At 39.7% G+C, this 15906-nt stretch overlaps 1 pseudogene; it reads right to left on the reverse strand.

The window, feature by feature from the left end:
- Positions 1–15906, reverse strand: part of LOC113048945 (methylcytosine dioxygenase TET3-like) — a 40881-nt pseudogene that overhangs the window by 21263 nt on the left and 3712 nt on the right.

Here is a 15906-nt window from a genome sequence, read left to right on the forward strand (position 1 = left end):
CATTGTCTTAGCAAAACAGCACGGTTTCTTTATGAGCAATATCTAAACAACGCAAGAACTCTCAGTTTTACACTGTTTACTCTCAGATTTGAGAAGTTCTCAGAAAAACTATGACTGACACCGTAGCGGTTACAGCACTTGATGATTTCTTTTGGTTCATCAGTAGTTCATCAGGAATGGGTACCGAAACCCAGTATTCAATCCACCCCAGTTAAGAAAACACTCATTTTATATGCAATAACAGTTAGACATTTGTCTATGACGCATTTTTGCTATTCGCAAATCATTCATTTATTAATCAATACACACAGTGAAAACTATACAGTGTTCATTTACATTTGATTACTTTTAGATTTATTTTGTTGACTATTACTTACCTGTTAACTGTTTTCACTTCATTTGTATATTTGTTTTATTTTATTAGTCAGTTTTGTTTTACTTTGATTCTTTGTTCACACACACACACACACACACACACACACACACACACACACACACATATATTTAACAAAAAGTACCGGATTGATAAGCAGTACCTGTAAGAGTAGTAATACCGTTAAACCCTTAAAACCCTATTCATCAATGAATCATCTGTTGCTCTTTGCAGCTCAAAATCACCCACAATCACAAAAAGGAGAAAGAAAGAAAGAAAGAAAGAAAGAGAGAGAGAGAGAGAGAGAGAGAGAGAGAAAATGAACCCCCCACCTACACAAAACCACCTACAGAAAAACAGAAAGAAACACTCACAGGAAACACACGAAGGCATTAGCACACAGAGGAAATCAATCATTTCAGTGAAATACCTTCTGGAACATGTGAGATTTTTTATATTATTGCAATAGACGGTTTAAAAAAATAATAATCTAAGCATTGCATTTTAAGTAATCCTTTTAAATGTCATAATGTCTTCGGTCGGTAGTATTATCAGCAGCTAAAAAAATGTTAAGTCATATATTTCTCTCTTTTACTGTCGTGTGTCAGTAGTAAATATCAGTCTATGTTTCCAAACATTAATTTAGCCATTAATTGTAATAATGCAGTGAGATGTGATCTGATCCTCATCAGTCTGTCTGGAGTCACATGAAGAAACAGAACACACTGAGACAGACTCAATCCAGAAGAACTGTGTCTCCGAGACGCTTCGAGAAACCTCCTGCAAAGCTCCTGATGAACTGCTCAAGTGCACCGAGGACAAAATCTGCTTCAGACACAAACAATGCTCACACCAAATCTTGATTTCATTCAGTTAGCAGAATTAATTGATAAAGGAATCTATTTGTGATATTATTTTTGACAGCATCATCATTTTACCTAAGGGCCTAACACTTTTCAGAGTAGTGTAGCTTTGCAGGAGGTTTCTAGAAGCGTCTCGGAGACACAGTTCTTCTGGATTGAGTCTGTCTCAGTGTGTTCTGTTTCTTCTTGTGACTCCAGACAGACTGATGAGGATCAGATCACATCTCTCACTACATTATTACAGTTAATGGCAAAATTAATGTAGATTGATATATCCTACTGACACACTTCAGCAAAACACAGAAATAGAGTTAATTTTTAACTGCTGATAACACTAGTGGCCTCAGACTTTTAGTATCTTATTAGTATCCACAGGGATACGGTTTAGATCTAAAACTGTACTTTAAAACACAGCTGTCTTTGTTTATCACAAGTCCATCTACACTCCCTTTCTATCTCCCTCTCTCTCTCACATTCATTCTGTGTTTGTTGACTAAACCTCTCCCTTTAGTCCAGATCCGAAACACTTGCACATGAACAGATAAAGCATGCATGCGCTCAACTAGGGGCCCAACTAGAGACGAAACCACCGAAGAGTTTCAAGCATGCTTTCTAAGAAACGTATACGGATGAGTGTGAGGACACACACACACACACACACACACACACACACGCCGATGCAAATGAGCCCAGGGTCAGTGAGTGCAGTGGGTCTGGGGCAGATCATGAATGGCTCACACAGTCATTGAGACTATCAAGACATCCACTTCTGTTTCTCCACTTACCTTTCCATTTTTTCCCATTTGTTTTTCCCACGTCTTTATTTTTGTAATTGCCTTTTCTATAGTTCCATCTATTGTTCTCTGACCCCCTCTCCTCCCATCCTTGTCCCCTTTTTTATGCGTGCACCATATTTTTGGCACCCCTCGACTTAATGCTTCTTTCTTTAGGCCAAGGCGGGGTAGCTTTGTGAGGTGTAGGATGTCGAATGGAAAGGTCTCTCATCATTCCCCTTGCCTGACACATAGCACATGCAAGTCAGCACGCAACACTCAGCTGAGAGACCCCTCCTCGTTTTACTCCACAAATACTCACAAAGGGAAAGAGGGAGAGAGAGAGAGAAAGTAAGGGGGAAGCAAAGCAGAAAAGACACGAGGAAAGAGGGGGAAGGGAAGGGAGGAGCGACCCTCATCACTCAATAAGATGGTGGGAGAGGAGGAGGTATGAGACGGAGGAATAACACGGCCTAAAGAGTGCTCTTTGTGCAAGAAGTTTTGGAGGAGAAGGGGAAAAAACTGAGGTGAAATCTGATGAGGGGGATACAAGAGAGAGGAAAGCAGAAAATAGCAGACGGAGGCTTGAAAGAGAAGAATTGAAAGACAATCGTGCTGAAGGAGACAGATGGACGACATCATGCAGATCTCTTTCAAAATGGGAAGAAATCTGATCCTGAACCCACTTTAGCTCAGCTATATACTCTCACATGGCTAATAATCCTTGATCAAATAATAATTAAAAAAAATTAAACTCTAAATGTATGTTGGGCAAAAGTCCCCAAACCCTAGTCTGTTCCCCTGACAAAGGGAGCAGTAACAGAGAAAGAGAGCGAGTTCTGCACAGTGGCTGGCTGCCAGCCGTGTTTCTCTCAGGAGTAAGGCTAAGATTAGCTCCCCATATGTTCCAGTCAGGCGTAGCTGCTCTTAAAGGGCCAGGGTCTCTTTGAAAATGCTACAAAGTAGACTGCAGCACTGTTTTGTCTCAGCTTCTCTTTCACATGCAGTTGCAATACAATGAGAACAAACACCCTCCAGCTATCAGCCAATCTCACTTTCATGCATGCACGCTCAAATTTAGATCAAAATCTATACACACATGCATTTTTAAAGAAATCTATACACTGAGAAAAATAGGACATTTTATTAATCAAGGATGCATTAGATTGATCAATTGCAATAGTAAAGACTTTTTAGATTGTTACAAAAAATCTATTTCAAATAAATGTTCAAAGATTTCTAGAAGACTGCATCGCATTTTCCAGGAAAATATTAAACAGGACAACATTTTCAACATTGATAATAATCAGAAATGTTTCTTGAGCAGTAAATCATCATATTTTCATGATTTCTGAAGATCATGTGACACTGAAGACTGGAGGAATGATGCTGAAAATACAGCGGAGCATCACAGAAATAATTACACTGTAAAAAAATATGTTACATTTTAATAATATTTCACAATATTACGGTTTCCACTGATCAAATAAATGGTGAGCAAATGAAATTCTTTAAAAAACACTCAACAGATCTGTGCGCATACGTATATTTCATATATATATATCATATCTATAGAGCTAAGGTAGAAATGACAAATAAGATGAACAGAGAGAGATAACGCCGCTATTGAACTAGTTCTCAGCTGTACATCCCATCCATTCATTTTTTATTAACTGCAGTAGTGCAGTCATCCATTCCTCAGGAGATGCAAAGCCACAAGCCAAAGTGAAGGGCAAACACGTGAATGCAATTCACCAACCAACAGATTGAGATACACTGGCTACAAAGACACTTGAAAGAGAAAGAGAAAAAAATGTATGAGGCCATCGAGCTATGGTGTGTTATCAATGTGTTCCTAGCTAACATTGCTTAACAACTAACTTCTCCTCGGTCTACCACTACAGTCACCAAACAGGTTTGTCCAAACACTGCATCTATCTGTCACTGGCGAGAAGAGCAGATCCCAAATTCAGCTTTGGAAGGATTTTATCAAACATTAACATTAAATATATCCCCTTCAACCTTTAACTACCCAAGTTACGTTTGTTACTGTATTATCTTAGAAGCATCTGAACACAGCTGCAAGTTTTCAGCACATTCATGATGGTTCAGCACAGAGCAGTTTCTTTACAAAAACAGACAAGAATCTGCAAGCATTTATCATAGCTGTATCAGTTTCCAACCTCCAGACTTTGATCAGAAGTGGATAGTTGAAGCTGTCGCTTTTAAAGTTCATCTGAACATGTTTAACCTGTTCTGTGAACAATCCTGCATACAGAGTGTTTAATGTAAACACCTTTCTCACACACACACACACACACACACACACACACACAAACCAACTCACTTGACATTTAAACATGCAAAACAGGATGCATGGTCTGCTGAAGTGTGTCATTTATTTGGAAGTTAATTTATTTTCTGCTATACCATGCACATTAATATGTAGAGACAACAATAAGCAAGCAATTTGTTTGTTTGCACATCCCAACACAGCATCTATATGACAATGCTCAAAGAGGACAGTTTGTAAAAAATGGTCAATTTTTTTGCAGGTTTAAGATGCTTTAATAAGTGCAATGTTGAAACATTATCATAATGATTTCGTTTTTGCTTTCCTGACTGATTTTATTCATGTTGTTATATTGCATATTTGGTTCATGAATAAGCTATCTGTAAATTGCATGTTGAACCCAAAGTATTACACAATGTGGCGCTTACCGTACATTAATAGACAAAATAATATTTAATCTACAGTATACATTATATAATTGTATTGTCTTACAACAATCATATCGATTAACCCAGATAACGATTAAAAACATTAACACAACTACACTGTGCAATCTGTTAAGGTGAGGATATCTATACAACAAAACAAAAACAGTAAACTTCGAATCAATTGAGTTAAATGAATCATTCTAAACTCAGTCCCTGTACGAGCTTCTGAACTGATGGTGTGTTTTACAACAAAATCCTTTTCAGATCACTGGCTGGACTTTGGAATGTTTGGATGGGTGGACAGACAGGAAAAAAACAGAGCTAATGTTACGCAAACTGTGCTTTGAGTCTAGCTTTAGTGTGTGTGGTTTTTCAGGTCATGTGTTCGAGGGATGACAATGCATCAGCTTTTTAAAACTAATTTCTAACATCCCGTTTTCTCAATAGTGCACTGGAGAAAACAAATGGTTTATTTCAGGGCGAATTGCACCGTGAGCATAATTTCAGAAATGAAAACAAGCGGCTTCCTGCCTTTTGCATTAACTTTAAATGCTCATGCATGCAAAGCATTTCCCCTCAGAAGCACACATTCACATATACTACATCGCGTGAGCTGCCTCATGGGCGGGTCTGAGCTATAATTACAGCCGTGATGTCATCTGCCACTCACTATAGCCGAAAAAACTAGGTCACCATTAACCCCTTCCCGTCACACCAGGGGATTCCGAGCCATTACTACAGACTTTCCATGAGCTCTTTAATGTGGTGCTGCCTCCCATGCAACTTTCAGAGTCTATTTAACGAAGAAAAGTGGTGATGATATACATTTACCCCACGGATCAAACGCTTACAGTAGAGCAGCGTCACTCTTATAGTCAACTGCAAAGCGCTTTCATGTTTTGGTTATCTCCGCAACTATAGTACATTACGTCAATCGGAAGCCAAGCCAAAGGAAAGAAGCACTACACAGAAACAACACCTCTTCAAAGAGACTCGGATGATCTTCATGTTCACTGGTTGGATTTGACCGTACCACTCAACAATTTCGGTGTTACTATATTAAAACAATGTTAATGTCACCGCATGTGTTGCATCACAGCGTAATGTCTCGACAACGTCAATCCACAATAATCCAAATCCAAAGTATTTTGATAGCACATGAGCATGCAATGCAAGCCGTCTTCTCACGGCAAACTGGCCACAAAATTATAACCAAAACACAAGTTATGAGACGATACTTTTAGGCAAGTTAGATAAACCAATGCATCTGAGTGAGGTGATGTAAGACTTTGTGAGTGCGTGTAGGTGAATGGAATTTAGTGACGAAGCATTATATCAAACGAGCCAAAATATTTGGTCAGAAATGATCTGGAATGGATTACACATTCTAGATTCAAGATAAAACGCTAAAACACATCTTTTCCATCTATATTTGACCCTCTAATTCTAGCACGCTCTATTCTAATTCTATTTTATCGATTTGTTTCATTTTCTACTTTTCATTTTCTAACACTTGACCCTCTATTTGTTTAGTTTTCTTAAAAAAAAAAAAAACGGGCCTCTAACAATAGCTTCCTCTATTCTGTATAAGTGCTGTTTAATGATTAATCGCGATTAATCGAACAAATACACACGCATTCAGTATATGTTTTTAAAATATTTACGTGCATGTTTATACATATTTATATACATTTTTGTATTTGCATGTGCAATCAAGTCATGGCCAATACATGTGCATAGCACTTGATTTCTTTGTGCAAATCTATTATTAAACGATTAAAAAAACCCATAGAAAACTGAGTGAGCACATTGCTACATTAAACTCAGTGCTAGCACTTACTGCCTCGTCTGCGGTCACAACTGAATTAGAAGTGCATTAAATGCATGACTTCATTGGCACTGGCACAACTATAGGTTAAAGAGATTAAAATACATGTACACAAGTTAACAGGTTAAAGTATTAGTTTTGATGTTAAGAGTCTCAGGTCAGCTGTGACCAGAAGAAGAAGTGAAATGCATGTGCCCTGGGTTGATCAGTATCCATTCCTTATGTTCACTGGGTAAAAATAAATAAATAAAGTAAAAATTAATTTGGCTGATTCCCCACTTTTTCTATAGATAACGCGATGCATCGATACTGTGAACTCTTTTGGCTACAATAACTGTGATGTGAAAAATCATTCAGGCTGTGTGTGTGTGCGCGTGTGTGTGTGTGTGCGCATGTAGCAAGGTTTTTTTTCACCTTGCTACATGTACTGCATTAAGCAAACCGAGACTTGACTGTTATTGCTCTTTTGTTGATTTTGATTGCTTCTATTGTCCTCAAATGTTTGGATAAAAGTGTCTGCTAAATGACTAGATGTAAATATATAAACCTAAACAGTGACTTCTAGCCGAAGCTAATCCCGCCGCAGTGTGGTGAGAGCGCAAAGAGGAGCGCCTCGCTGTCGAGACTGTCCGCTTGATTTTAGAGCAGTTGCACCAATCCCAATTTCTCCTAGTTGTGAATCAGGATATAAGCTGAGGGTAATTCGCACCTAGAGCTCTCAAGGCCCGTCGAATCGCTCTTAACTCTGACGCTACGTCTTACTCTCAGTCCATAAACACTCCGCCACGTGCTCGCTCACACGGACACACAAATACAGCGGCGTCACCGCGCATGCGTGCATTTATGTGACCCACTAACTTTTACTCCCTTTACCTCAGATGACTGGAAACTTTGGCAACCACTCTTTTCTCCGCTCCTGGGCTTGACACAGAGCGCAGAGAAAAAGGAAGACAGACAGACTGACAGACCGAGCGAGATAGAGCCAAAGAGAAAGTGAGAGAGAGAGAGAGGCCACCTCCTCCTCCTCCTCTCTTCTCTCTCTTCGCCAGGCGAAGCTCACGCCTACATCTCTTCCAATGAGCGCAGAGCCCGGGTCTCTTTAAACCGGGGCCTAGCCCAGGCTAGAGAACCTTGAGAATCTTCACTAAAGTGCACAGGATCAGAAACGGTGTCGCACCTGCAGCACACAGGTGGATGCCTAAACGCAGCTGTCGCGCCGCATCTGGGCACGCATTGGGCCTGTTGAGTCACGCAAAGAGCACAAATCATCAACTGCAGCTCAAAACATCATACCATTCCTGATTCATACCCATCAGAGAGATCTGCTGTAACGACACACACACACACACACACACACACACACACACACACAGACAGACAGCTGGCAATGGGGTATTTAGCTCACCTCTTTAGCCAGGTTTGGGATTATGGACCGGGTTTTTACGTCTTCAAAGTGTTCCACCTTCCAGGACAATGGTGCAAAAAGAAAAGGGGGAAAAAAAACAGATTGAGAACAATCAATGACAATAAAAACCAATCACATTCATCCAATCCTAGTGTGAAAAAAGACATGAATCACTTATCACTCATCACATCTGAAGTCATGAGTCAAAAAGGTTTAAATTATGACATGTTAAATAAATGATCAAATTCTGTCCTTCACATTTATACAATCCTGGCAATTATGATCTGTATGGCACAAAGAGACACTGAAATGTGAGCTACCACCAGCTAGTTATTTCTGACCCCAGTCTTTCTAATAAACCGGTGCTGCCCCCCCCACTCCCTCCCCATCTGCCATTACTGTCCGTCATTTTTCCCCTGTGCTAATAAATATTTACCTACTCAGCCTCGCTGCCTTCGCGTGTTGCTCTTCGGTGGCGAGAGGTATCCCCATCAGAAGACCCAAAGCATTCTCTCTGCGTCCCCCCCACCTCTCTCTCGCTCTGTCTTTCTTTATCTTTCTTTTCTTCTCCCTCTCTCTTTCTGGTCTCTGTCCATTCAGGAAGCCATCTTGTGTTCTTAATCCTGTTTTACATTAGCTCTCGTACGCTCTTTCGCTCTCGCCCTCCCAGCCGCTCTCTCTCTCTCTCTCTCTCTCGCTCTCTCTCTCACTTCCTCCAATTCATGGCTCGACCACATACACACAGACGCATTTTTTTTTTTAAAGGCAGTGTGATCGCTATCACTGCTGCACTATAGCCTCCTCCCTCTCTTTCTTTTTCCTCTTCCCCCCTTCCCCCCTCTCCAAACGAGAAAGCTAACAGAATACGTGATGTGAATGCTCCTTTCCAACCTACACACACTAACGCAACGTCACGCCACCGATAGCTCACAAAGAGCGGCCGCCGGCCAATCAGAGGCGAGCATGAGCACTGCTGCTAGGGTGAAGCAGACAAGAGGAGAGAGAGAGAACACGGGCGAGAGACATAGACACAGAGCACGAGGGCGGGATGTGCTGGATAAAGAAATAGAAGGGGGCGCGTGCTGCGAACAATGCGTGTGCGTCTGTGCGTTTCAGACTTGGGGGAAGGGTTTCTCTCATGCACGCTGTGGCTGTCAATTATCTAACCCGGCTTGCCTTCCTTAAACAATGGCTCTGGAATGTGGTATCACTGAAGACCATCTGTGTCTCGGCTGCAAGCAACAACTGGACTGGACTGCGCACATGCATTTCTATGCCGTGTCTTTGGTGCAACGAGGCACTGACAGAGAAACACACATGCAATCCTCGTCACCAAGTGCGTGACGCGCAATCAGCTGGAGTCGGTGCTTTGAAAGCACTCAAACGTTTTTCATTTTTCCAACCCAAAATTTGAAAGCAACAGCATTTTACACATAACTAGCATTGCATATGCAAGTAAAATCCCAGCTGTTTTAAATGCTCGACTGTGCATGAAATACTACAAGACCTTTGATTTCATTCTTTCAAAGTCTATAAACCAAACACGGTAGACTACAACCTCTGCTGGCCCGACCTACAAACGCCTGCTAGATGGAAATGCAAGCGAGTGTTTACAATAAAACCGATGCTGATATTATCCACGAGGGTTAGCAGCGCACACGCATCCATTCATGAAGATAACAGCAACTACGACTGACGTGAAAACCGTATATATGTCAAAAACATAACGTGTAGTTTGATTGCATTTTACTGCATGGTCTGTCTTTTTTCTAAGCAGAATGTTCCGGGAGCGTGGCTGACGGAAGAGACGTGTTTAAGAGGGAGGCTTACGAAGAACCAGCGGACGTTTGGTGACGCAGCAGTTGTGATGAGAGTGGATTACGCAGCGTGGGAGTTCCGGGAACATCGCATTTGTGCGTGTGTGCATCCGCGTGAAGGCTTGCAGTAACCACGAGGCTAGGGAAGGCTGCGCTGTGGCACCAAATTTTAGTGGAATCTTGAGCTTCTTGCATCATAAAAAACAATACAAACGTTATTTTGGCGTGCACAATGCAATCTGCAAAGCACGTTCCACTGACTGGGCTGCGATGCAAATGCACTGGTAATGACTGCCGCCTTCCTGATGTTATCTCATGTGTTTGCTTTGATACTGGCTGAATCACCTGGTTTGTGACGAGAGCCAAAGTGTGTAAGTGGTCATTAATCTCCTTCCCCGGCACTCGCGCAACAAGCCAGGTGATTCAGGCCGTATCAAAGCAAATCCCCTTAAGGCTGTTGGAAAATTGTTGTAATCCTACCTGTGACCCCCCCAACCCTCTTTCTCTCTCTCTCACACACACACACACACACACACACACACACACACACACACACACACACACAGAGTTCTCGTGGTAAGATGAGTGAGACTGCAGAAACATCGTTAAGGCTTCATTGTCAACGAATTGCAAAGGTCTCTGTGTGTGTGCGTGTCTGCGTGAGTTTAAATGAGGGTTAAGACATCGTTGTAATAACAGAAGGATTAGCAATCCTAATTAACTTTCTCCTCCCCCTTTTCTTGAACAATAGCCACCCCAAACTGAACTAATCCACAAAAAGTTTTTTAAGACCCTGCTCCAATACACAGTCAAACCTATGCCTTTTTTAAATTGTGAAATATATATATATAAAAGTGGGGAAAATTAGTATTGAACACGTCAGCACTTTCCTCAGTAAATATATTTCTAACATATTTTCACCAGATGTCTGTAACAATCCAAGTAATCCATGCAAACAAAGAAATCAAAACAAATAAGTTCAGAAAATATGTTCTGTGTAGTAAAATGGAATGACCTAGGGAAAAATATTGAACACGCTTACTGAAAGTTATTTGATACTTCGTACAAAAGCCTTTGGTGATAATGCCAGCTTCAAGACGCCTCCTGTAGGAGAAACTAGGGGTGATGTGCAGTGCCCTTTGACCTCAAACATGGTGTGCATCCAAAGAGTTTAATTTAGGTCTCATCGGACCAGACTACATTCTCCCAGTATTTCACAGCTTGCCTAAATGTGGTGCAGCAAACTTTAAACGAGCTTCAACCTGCTTTTCTTCAGCAATGGAGTCCTGTGTGGTGAGTGCATTACATATTACTTTCTTTGCACATTCGATTATGGCTTGAAAAGTGCTCACTGGAGCATTCAGAAGTATAGAAATCCTTCAGTAACCAATGCCAGCAGTAATAAGGTTGTGAAGGTCTTGAGAGAGCGCTTTGTTTTTACCCATCATGAAATGTTTCTTGTGTGACACGTTGGTCATGAGACACGTTTTTAAAGGCCATCAGTCTGGACTAAACCAGCTAATATTAATTTCCACTGTCTAGGGGTAGGATTTGGTTTCTAATTACTGATACTGCATGTTTTCCATGCTTTTTTTTGCACCTCACTTTTTTCATGTGTTCAATACTTTTTCCCTGGATCATTCCACTTTATTACCCTGAACCTAATTTCTAAACTTATTTGTTATGTTTGCTTTGTATGCATGGATTACTTTGGGTTATAACCAACAATTTACGTCAACAGCACCTTTAGAAATATATTTACTGAGAACAATGGTGACGTGTTCAATACTTATTTTGCCCAGCTGTGTGTATATATACACAAAACTCCTTTTATAACTAGATAGTGATGGAAAGAATGCAAAAGTGTGGTGCATTAATGCATGACATTTAAGATTAAAAATCTCCGAGCACTCTCACATGACTGATGCTCAGCACTGACTGGTGCACACTGCAGTGAATGGATCAATAAATGGGCTGTGATGGTCATTTGTGAAGAGCCCTCTTTAGTTTTGCATTATTTAACATTGCCATTCATATCAAATGCACCTTTTTACACCTATATTGAATAGAATGCAGATTTAGTTCCAAACGGTGTAACATTGCTCATCTTCCTAACACACAGACAACCAGCAGCTACAGTCATTCTTCCCGTTCAGTGACTGGTTGGGGTTTATTAGCATTATTGAGTGCTGCTATCTGTCATGCACCCTGGCTCTGCTTTCATTCTGACTCAGAGCAAAACTCTGATTGGTGGAGAAGGCTATAATGTGATCTGGTTGCCAGGCAATAGTGAAGTCAGCCGGTGGTATAGTGCAGAGGTCAGCTCAATGAAATATGGCCGGTACGGACACTGTAGCACAGCAAGACTTGTGGTTCCAGCTCTCTGAAGATAATAGAGAAGTCAAAATGCTCTGTGAATCTGGATTTGGATAAGTCTGAATGAATACTACTGGGTTTCTCAGTGTTAGTGAATGTTGTGCTGCACACGTGAGACTTGCATGGGAACCTTTTGGAGCCGGTTTCCTTCATGTGCTCAGTGAAGTGATGGAGGGAAAGGGGGGGATGGTTGACCCTGACACACACACACACACACACACACACACACACACCAGTTGAATCTAATCCACCTGATCCTTTGTCTGATCTCAGCTAGTAAACAAAAACAACAAACTGGTCTTAAAAACAAACAAAAAAAAAATCTCTGGTATTGGTGACAGCGGTGTACTACGGCTGGCACTAGTATTTGTTTGAAATTGAGAGGAAATGCAAGCAGTGTTTGTCTGCATAATGCTGGGGTGTAGGAAGATACTTACTTCCAGGCTCAAGTCAAAAGAGTCCAAGTCACTCACATTCTGCTCTTTAGATACAACCCTGATGCTTCCTTCAATTATTTTTTCACTAGTTTTATCAACACTTTGTATACTCTGCGTCGATCTTAACATTTGACAATTATAATTGAGAATTATTAGAAAGACTTCATCCAGAAGTGACAATAAAGACATTCACAATGCTATAAAAGATTTATGTTTCAGTAAATTATGTTGTTTGGAACTTTCTATTTCTCAAAAAACCATGAGAAATACGTTTTTTTCCCCCTCAAATAAATAAATAAAGCAGCATAACCTTTTCAACATAAACATTATATCCGCATATTAGAATGATTTCTGAAAAATTATCAAACACTGACAACTGGAGCAGCTTTGCTGAATGGTTTAAAAAAATATCCGGCAACACTTTAATTAAAGCCTATCTATATTGCATTATAAAAAAATATATTATGACTTGCAATGCACTTTTTAATGCAATGTACAATCTCATGGATAACTGTAACCACTGTTAATACATTATAACACTCATCAAGCATTGTTACACTATGCATTTTAAATTTGGTTATACTTATTTATGACATGATATAATGTATTACAATGCAGATTAATAATAATTATAATGCGTTGTAGCCTTTAATAAGTCTTTATAATGAATTATAAATATAAGGCTTTAAGTAAAGAGTTACCAATAAATGCAGCTTTGGTCACTACCTCAAAACATTCACATTTCTGAAAGGTAGCGTCTATTTCCATCTAGTGGGATGTTCTACCAGTTGAGTTACAGGAACACCTCGCTGACTATAAAACTAAATCATCTGTCAGGATGGAATGGAGGTATGCACTTTTAAATTGAATGCTTGTAGTGAAACATGAAATATCAGAGTATCTGGGAGGGGTCAAACATGCACGTCTACTTATCTAACACTGCTTTTTTCTGCTAAAGTGTAACCAGAAGTCATGCATGCCATGCCTTGAATTGTATGGTCAATAATTAGGTTGAGGGGGTGTAAGAGAGAGGAAGTCTTGTTGTTTTATGTGATCGAATCAAAAGGCCTAATTCTGTCCATTTCCCACACAGAGACATGGACACCTTTCCTTCAATTGTCCTCCCTGTTCTCTGTGCTTTCAGCATTTTCTGTTTATCTGCATTTCCCCTTTACCTTTCCACGGTTTCTCTTTTTCTTTCAGCTTCTCTTTTCTCTCTCTCCCTCCCCCGTTCTCCTTCCTCCTCTATTTGGCCATAGGTCAGCCCCCACGCCTCACAACGGTCAAAGGTCAAAGAGCAGAGTATATAAAGTAAGCAAAAGGAATTCTCCGCGCCGAGACTCGAAACCTTCTCAAACACACTTACACACACACCTGGAACCCATGTGAGCCTCAAAAGATGGACAAAAAGATCCTAAACACTCCAGCTAAAAACAAAATGCATCATAAGTGGTACTATGTAAGAGAGAAATTACATTCCTTTGTCTTTGCAAATACTACAATAGACATCAAAAAATACTTAAAGCAGTAAAAGCGCCAGCAAACCTCAACCTAGCAAATATAAACCAACACCCTGATGTCATGTCAATGATATCAGCATGTGCAAACAAACTTTTCTAAATAATAATAATAAAAAAAAATAAAAAAGTGCTTCAGAAAAGTTCTTGTTCTTCATGTCAGAATAGCAGCCTTGCAGACAGCTGCTCTTTGAAAAAAAAAAAAAGAATAAAAGAAAAGAAGAAAACCTGAAAATGTGTAGCCAGCCGTCGTCATATGTGATCATTGGTGGAAAAAAGACACAGTGCAGCAGCTGCTTCTTAAAAAAGCCCACTGTAAACAATAAAACAAAGACAGGCTCATTTTGCTGCGCTGTGCAGAGGAGCTTTGCTGTGGGCAGCTGAGCCTTTCTTCAGTGCTTTCAGTCTCACTGGACTGATTCTCATAACTTCACTAACCTCCCAAAGCCATGTGCAAACACACACACGCTGCAGTTACCACACCAGAGTCAAAGCCTCAAACACAAGCCATGTCTATAGTGTCATAATCTACACACTCCCATCAAACATCTCCTATAACATAGAGAGTAACATAACATGAATCAAATCTCAGACTAATTAAATAACGCAAGTTCCATAAAAACACAGCTGTTCACGATCATTAAATAATAACAACTTCTGGTTGTGCAATAACAAGTCCTTTAAAAGTATTTTTCACAGTTGGTTCAGGTTAAATCATTTAGGCCTGGTTTAAAGTCAGGGTTTAGAGTAAGCCAGGATTAGGTTATAGTTCAATTAGGACATTTAAGTAATTATTATAAACATGTCTTAGAAAAAAAAACAAAAAAAACATTGGCACTGATATATTTTACGATCATTTTCTCAGATATGTATTTTATTCTGGGACTAGTTTTAAGCCTTGCCTGTGGAACTGGGGGATACTTATCTAATGTCCACACATGAAACAATGTTACCAAATAAGATATTGAATGCCATATATAGAAATTAATACAATGAGTGTCTTGTACTGAAAGGACTACATTAAAGGTTCAAAATCAACATAAATGCTATTTATATATAAAGAGTTATACGATCCTTATCGGAGACTTTAAGAAACTGGTCATATTTTCAGGTCATTACAATCTAGGCAAGTATGGAAGGATGAAAAGAGACGTGTCGAGACAGGACAGGTGAGGAATGTGTCTAGGAGGACCTATAACAGCTAGTCAACAGGAACTAATAACTGTAGCCTAGCCTTTAGTGTTAAATCCTCCCAAAATCACCAGCAGACAACAACATGCATGGATATTAGTGCTGGGCGACCGCTGGATCAACTGCAATTAATTGCATCCAAAATAAAACGTTTTATTTACATAATACATGTGACCCTGGACCATAAAACCAGTCATAAGGGTACTTTAAAAAAAAAAAAAATTAGATTTATACCATATAAATAATATTTCCTTTGATGTATGGCTTGTTAGGAGGACAATATTTGAAAATCATGAATTTGAGGGAGCAAAAAATTCTAAATATTGAGAAAATCACCTTTTAAAGTTGTCCAAATGAAGTTTTTAGCAATGCATATTAAACTATCTCCATGGAACATGATCTATAATTAATATCCTAATGATTTTGGGCATAAAAAAAAATAAATGTATAATTTTGACTCATACAATGTGTTGTTGTCTATTGCTACAAATATAAGTCTGTGCTCCTGAAGACTGCTTCTGTGCTGCAGGACACATACTGACTGTGCATTGTATATATTTATTATGTGTATATAAATCCACACACATGTAAGTATATATTTCAGA

This window comes from Carassius auratus, chromosome 30 (genome assembly GCF_003368295.1).
Source record: "Carassius auratus strain Wakin chromosome 30, ASM336829v1, whole genome shotgun sequence".
Classification (NCBI taxonomy): domain Eukaryota; kingdom Metazoa; phylum Chordata; class Actinopteri; order Cypriniformes; family Cyprinidae; genus Carassius; species Carassius auratus.